This window comes from Acanthisitta chloris, unplaced genomic scaffold, assembly GCF_000695815.1.
Source record: "Acanthisitta chloris isolate BGI_N310 unplaced genomic scaffold, ASM69581v1 scaffold20942, whole genome shotgun sequence".
In the NCBI taxonomy this organism is placed as follows: Eukaryota; Metazoa; Chordata; class Aves; order Passeriformes; family Acanthisittidae; genus Acanthisitta; species Acanthisitta chloris.
This window is the reverse complement of record NW_008659087.1, coordinates 5,384-12,551: the sequence shown is the minus strand read 5'-3', so window position 1 is coordinate 12,551 and position 7,168 is coordinate 5,384.

The window sequence follows — 7,168 nt, the reverse complement described above, 5'->3', positions numbered from 1 at the left end:
GTAACTAGTTGAAGCTCCAAAGTTTAACAATGAAACTGGCAAGTTATCTTTTTTGAGTAACTTTGGGGATTAATGATCCAAAGATTTAAGGAACTTTAATTAAAACAAGACCAAATTTTTACCTGACTCCATTCCTGTGGAAGAGTAACCCTGAACATATTAAACCAAGCACTGATCTCCTCTCTGGTGAACAGTGACAGGACCAAAGGGAACAGCATGAAACTATGTCAGGGGAGATTTAGGTTGATGTTAGGAAAAGCTTCTTCCCCCAGAAGGTGCTCGGACACACTTTTCCTCATACCCAGCCTAAACCTCTCCTGGCGCACCTTCATTTCTCCCACACCTGACCGTGAACCCAATACTGGAGGAAGTTTTAATCACATCCTTTGCACACATTGACCCTAACCATGTTGGAACTGGCAGGTCTTGGTCCTGCCAGGGCAGAGCACAGTGGCAGAGCTGGGCAGGGAAGATGCAGGGCTGGGGCAGGGAAGATGCTGAGACGGGCAGGGAACACGCAGGGACGGGCAGGGAAGCAGAACGTGGTGCAGAACTTTATTTCACACTGCTACCTAGTGGTTCCTGCAATAAATGATCAGTTCCACAAAATGCTTCTCCAGGCAGAACCTCAGTGGGGAGTAAATACAAATGTGTATATAATCTAAACCTCCATCACTGCCTGAAATGAGTTAAATTGCAGGGGAAAACTAGATGAATAACAGTGCAAAGAACAATTGCAAACTAATCCCAAACATTTCCAAATGGACATTCATACACAAATGCATATCAACGACCCCATCCCAACCTCCCACAGCTCTGTTGTGCCAGGACAGGATGCAACTTTATGTAACTCCCAGGATTTTGCCTCCCTCACCATGGCCAGGGTTTAGCACAGGAACACACAGAGCTGTGGCATTCACAGCCCTTTGGAGACTGTCCTTCCCCTCTTCATCCTCTCCCACAGCACCAAATGTCAATGCCAGCTCTGTGACCAGGTTCTCTCTGCTTTCCTGCCAGCATGGGGACACTCAGAAAGAGCAACAAAGCCTCATTCCCTCCAAAAAACCCTTCCAAACTCCTCTCAGACTTTCCTCTGCTCCATAAAATTTCAACATCAAATCTTCCAACCCCAAATGAAACCTTTCAAAATTGGTTTTATGAATCAATAGTCAATTTTCTCTCCTTCAACCCATGGACAAAGAAAGTGGAGTGGTGGGGGTGAAAAGGGGTGGGGTGGAAGAGCTGATGTTTAGCTGGGGTTGATTATGTTTGTCCTGGTTTTAGCCATTTCAGCAAAATCCATGATGGACTCATGGAAAGGAAGGGAAAACCTGTCTGAAAGGAATAACTGGGTTAGGTTTGTGCTTGACACTCTTCAAGTGGAGACCTTTGGGCTCAAATACCCTAACAATAAGGCAGAATCTTGATGTTTGGAGATGCAAAGTGTCTCTGAATGGGCAAAAGTGACATTTTAAACAGGGTTTGAGTGAAATACTGAAGTGTGTTCTGTACCCGAAGCACTGTAATGGGGATAAAGTGAAAGAGGGAAATTTAGGTTAGATCTTAGGCAGAAGTTTTTCCCTGTGAGGGTGGTGAGACACTGGCACAGGTTGCCCAGGGAGGCTGTGGCTGCCCCAACCCTGGCAGTGTTCACAGCCAGGTTGGCTGAAGCCTTGAGCAACCTGCTCTGGTGGGAGGTGTCTCTGCCCAGGGCAGGGGGTTGGGGCTGGATCATCTCTAAGCTCCATTCCAACCCCTTAACATGCTATGAAACAAGAGTTGCTGAACTGATTTCTGCACTGCTGAGGATCACCTCCTTCCTGCTGTCAGTCTCTATGGGTCTATACAGTGATACATTTCCTAGCATCACAGGTGTCTTGGCAAAGCCAAGGTCTGCTCACACACCTGGGACCAGGCTGCAGGGTTGAGGTGCTGCAGCAGCACAACAAGATGAAGCCCTGGTAAAACCCAACAGGTCAGACCTCGAGCCAAGCGTGGCACGATCCAGTGGAAGATGTTACATCCAAGTGTGAGAGCTGCTAGGCAGGACAGTTTTGCTGTATTTAGAACAGGGAGAACAGTCCTTGCTCCCTTAGGCAATGCCTTATGATCACCAGATGAAAGGAATCATGTAAGTACTAAGTAGTATTAATAGTCCCAGGCACAATATATACATATGAGAAGAATATAGTCAAACAATACTTCCCAGTGATTTCCAATAGCAACATTTGTCTAATACCATTGACACTCAACTGCTGATAAGCTGGACACACTTAAGGAATTTTAATAAGCCTTTGAAAAGCTTTAACTGATGTGAATTAAGCCCTGAGATAATTGAGGCACTGAGTTATCATCCTCTAGTTAAAAATAATTGATCTTCGATGCAAACGTCACATCTTGCTCTGGGGAGTACAAAGGCAGAGAAAATGTCATTTGTCACCAGCAGAGTCTGGGGCTGATGGACACGTCCTGGGAGGAGCTGCTGTGCCTGGGCTGGGTGAGGGACTTCGAGGCTCTGTTCACCCACAGGAGCTTCTCCTCCCGTGGGGTCATGGACAAGGTACCTCACAGGGGTCACACTGAGATGTGGATTCACAACACACACGTGGCTGTTGCTGCAAAGACACTCAATGCAGTGTCCTGAGTGAGGGTTGCAGCTACCTTTGGGCTTTAATCTGCTCTGCTGCCCTTCCCTGCTCACAGAGTTTTCACACATTAGAGCTTTTCTCCTCCTATTTTTATTGCTTGTTGTTCCTAACTGGCAATTCCTCACTTTTCTGGAATCCTCCATTACACCTCATGTAATGTCTTTTTGAAGAGGTGATAAGAGCAGAAGCTCTTGCAACCTGCAAACCTAAATAGCCACCCATATCTCCATAAAACCTAATGAACTGGCAATAATGGGAATGCAAATTGCCACGAGGCCAACACTACCCAATTTATTGTCTCAAAGTTATTTACCACAAAGCGTGTGAAAGATCATGAACTAAATTCGGGTCAAAGTCTGTAATTATCAAAGACAAAACATTACATTAAACAGATGTGAAGATAAAGAGAATGGTTGTTTGGGGGTTTTTGACGGTATATTTTTTGGTTTCTCTCCTGGTTTTTGCTGGTCGGTGCTGAAAAAGCAGATTATGGGCACAAACCTCAGTGAAAAGCAGGAGCCACTGGCATTAAGCCATTTGCATTTTTCCAAGTATCACCTCTGCCACTGAAACAAACAGGAATGATGATTCTCTGCAAGCTTCTATCCAAATGGCAAGAGGGAAAAGCAGGATGCTAAGAACATGGCTCAGAAAGGAATTCTTCCCTGTTTAATCCATAATGCACAGCAAGGATAGACAGATAAAAGATCATTTATGGATATCCACACAATATATGTCTATACTGACTAGGGCAAGTTTTGCTGCTCTTGGAAACAGCAAGTTATTGTAACTTAGATATGTATACACACCCTATAATCTATCAATACACTGAACAAGGAATGTCTTGCTCCTCTTGGAAACATCCAGTTCCTATCAGGGACAGGACAGGAGGCCAACTGGATCAATAGGCTTACTCAATATAGCAAAATCTTATCTTCATTTCAGGCTGGCTGGCCAGAATGTCAGCACCCAGATGCCACTGCCAGAGTTATCTCTCAGCAGCAGCAGCAGCAATAACTCTTTGGTGCTTGGGTGACACCTACGCAAAGCCAATAACCCAAACAGGAAAGTTGTGTCCTGCTGTCCGTTTTGAAGATAAAGGGAAAGCAACCCACCCTTTCCCTGGTCTTAGTGCCTTTATCAGGACTACAAACCATCACTTTGCAGCCTGTGTGGGGTTTGGTTTCCACCCTCCACTCCCCTTGGGACGACACAACTGAAGAACTTGCGTACAAGGAGAGCAGAGCCCCGGAGGGGTCAGGTCCGAAAGCGTCCCTGGATGTGACACTGAGCCATCATGCTGTTGAAAAGAAGAAAGCAAAAAGCTTTCATGTTGTTCTATATATATGTGGTTCTATCTATAGGGCCTGGTGTGTGCTGATCCCCCTGGAGACGTTCTCCCTGCCTGCCCTTTGGGCGCTTATCGCCGGCCCCGAGGGACACACGCAGCATTATCACCAGGCCAAGCTCAGAGCAGCCAAGTGGCATTTTCCTTTCATGCTGCCACTGACACCAGCCACGGGGCAAAGCATCCCACAGCACCACAGCACAGCCCATGACCCTGCCTGGCAGCCTGGAGAAGCTGGAGGTAAGTGGGATACAGGAGGCAGCTCTGATGTTGCAGCAGGAGACAAAGGTCAGGAGTGATAACATCTTGATCAGGCTCATGTTGAGAGGTTAAAAATAAAAGGAAGCGAAGGACTGTGATGGTCTAAGGTATGGCAAGACGTCAGGGAGACCTTCACCAGATTTGCTTCTCAACTCCAAGCTAACTAGTTGTAATGACTTTGCATGGCTGCAGGAGCCTCGTGATTCATCCAGGACTTCAGCACCCAAGGCAACAAACACCTTGAGGTGGACACAGCCACATTGAGAGGTTAAAAATAAAAGGAAGCGAAGGACTGTGATGGTCTAAGGTATGGCAAGACGTCAGGGAGACCTTCACCAGATTTGCTTCTCAACTCCAAGCTAACTAGTTGTAATGACTTTGCATGGCTGCAGGAGCCTCGTGATTCATCCAGGACTTCAGCACCCAAGGCAACAAACACCTTGAGGTGGACACAGCCACAATTAGCTCTGGCTTTGCAGTAGGACCCAAGGCAACACCTTGAGGTGAACACCATGATTAGATTAGCTCTGGCTTTGCAGTAGGACCCAAGGCAACACCTTGAGGTGAACATACAGCCATGATTAGCTCTGGCTTTGCAGTAGGACCCAAGGCAACACTGGAACTGTGATGTTTTCCTCAACAACAGGTGAGCACAGGAAGGCCAGGCTGCAACCCTCCTGCTGCCACGGAGTGAGTGGGAACAGCCAGTGGGCGAGGATGGAGCTTGGCAACAGTGGTATTGGGTGTGGTGGATTAAACCCAGCCAGAACATACCCCAACACAGCCCTGTACCAGCCACTGTGACGAGAGTGAACTCTACCCCAGCCCAAACCAGCACATTAGGTCATAGGTTGGACTTGAGGATCTAAGAGGTCTTTTCCAACCGGATTGACTCCGTGACAGTGAGAAACGGGCAATCACAAACACAAAGCAACAGTAAACTGATTTCTGCCCCCCCTTTCCAAAGAGGAGCCCCAGATAGTTGCAGACAAGTATGCACATACCCCCTGGATATTCTCAGCCCCCAGAGATTCCAGCCTGCCTGGCCTGGCTTGCTCTGGGCCACTTGGCATGTGACAGCAGCCACACAGATTGGGCAGAGCCATTTTTAGAAACCTCCAAGCTATGAATTCACCTTTCCATTTTGGTAAAGCCACTTATGTGGAAAGCATTTCAAAGGCACAACTTCACATCCAAACCTCATTTCCCCTCAGTTCTTTGGTGGGAGGTAAAAATAACATTACACTCTTCATTTATTTTCCCCCCAGAGTTATCAAAAGCAAAATAAATAAAATCAAACCAGTGTTTTCAGCACATGTCACAACCATTTCCAGTGTTTTCCTCATGTCCGTGTTTCATTGCAGCCACTAAAAGGTGATGTTCCTTGCAAACAAACACCAAACTAAATGCTTAGGACGTGACCTTTGTGCTGCAGATTTCAGAAACAAACACCAAACTAAATGCTTAGGATGTGACCTTTGTGCTGGATGTATTTGGGACATGCCTCAGTTACAGCAACACAGATATCTGGCAGGTGCCTCCTCCTGCCCAGATTTTCTACTGTGGCCACATGGGAATGGAGACCAGGACTGTTATCTGCATCCCCAGCCCAATAACCACGTGCTGGAGACACAGCTGAACATCCAACAGCTCTGTCTGGCTCCTGACACACCAAGGGACAACTTCCAGGCATTTTTCCCCTTTCCCACAGGTCCTCAGAAGAAGCAAATGGCTCTCAGGGGGTTGAACTCCAACAAACCTGCAAGCTCTAAACCCACTTGAGGCATCAGAGCTGCCCCAATCTCATCCCTAAGTGGCTCCAGCTGCACAGCCAAACACCCACAGCCCTTCAAGTGCCTTCAGCCCCCTCCGCCCGAGGACACAGTTAATGAACCTCTGTGCAGCTGATGAGCCGAGTTTATTAACCCACGGCTGCTTGATTGCTGCCAGCTGCCTGGCTCAGCCCCTGAGCTCCACAGCAAGATTTCAGCCCCTTTTTAAGCTCATGGTGGTTCCTCCCTCCTTGTTTTAAACGAGTTTTATTCCTCAAAGGAAAAAGATTTTTACTGCAAGTGTTTTGTGACAGTAAACCCTCTCATCTCTGGCAGGGACACATCTGATACCTGCTGCCTGGCAGGGAGATGGCCCAGGGAGTACCAGGGGCACTGTGCTTGCTTTCACCTGTGTGTGAACCCTCCAGCACAGCCCTGAGCATTTCTCCAGAGTCCTTGTTCCTTCTTTCTTTCTTCCTCTACAGCTCCCCTAGCACCTTCTGCATCTGCAGCTCATGGCCTCAGAAAGGCTCCAACCATTTGCCCCCAAGCCATGCCTGAGCCCAAAAGTGCAGAGGGTGCAGAGGACAATGCTCCTCTCACAACCCCTGGTGGCTCTGCTGCACCCACCAGGGCAGACTGAAGGGTGAAGCACCTAAGAAAACACTACTCCCCTTCAAAACAAATGGTGTGATGCCATTTTTACCCTTCACAACCTGCAGCAAAACCAAGACCATGAGACATGCCACCCGTGTGCAAACTAAATCCCTTGGCAAAGAGAAGCTGCACAGGTCCAACTTCCACACTCCTTGGATAAGCATTGCAAATATCAGACAACAAAAAGAGCCAACCACGACCACCTCCTCTCCCACTCCCTTATGTCAAAGATCAGCTCTGGAGTTCTACCTTACCACCAGGAACAGGGTGTGGAGGTGAGCAGGGTACCACCCTGGAGGCTCCAAGCTGCAGAGAAGGTGTTTGAGCACCCCCACCCACAGCTGTGGGTCGTTAAGGGCTGATTGGGACATCCCACCCTGCCGGGGGAGCTCAGGACACTGCCATCCCCTCTGCCTCTGCGGGATGCTCCATCCTCTGGCACAGCTTCCAAACCTCCTGTGCTGACCCAGGAAGAAGGGCAG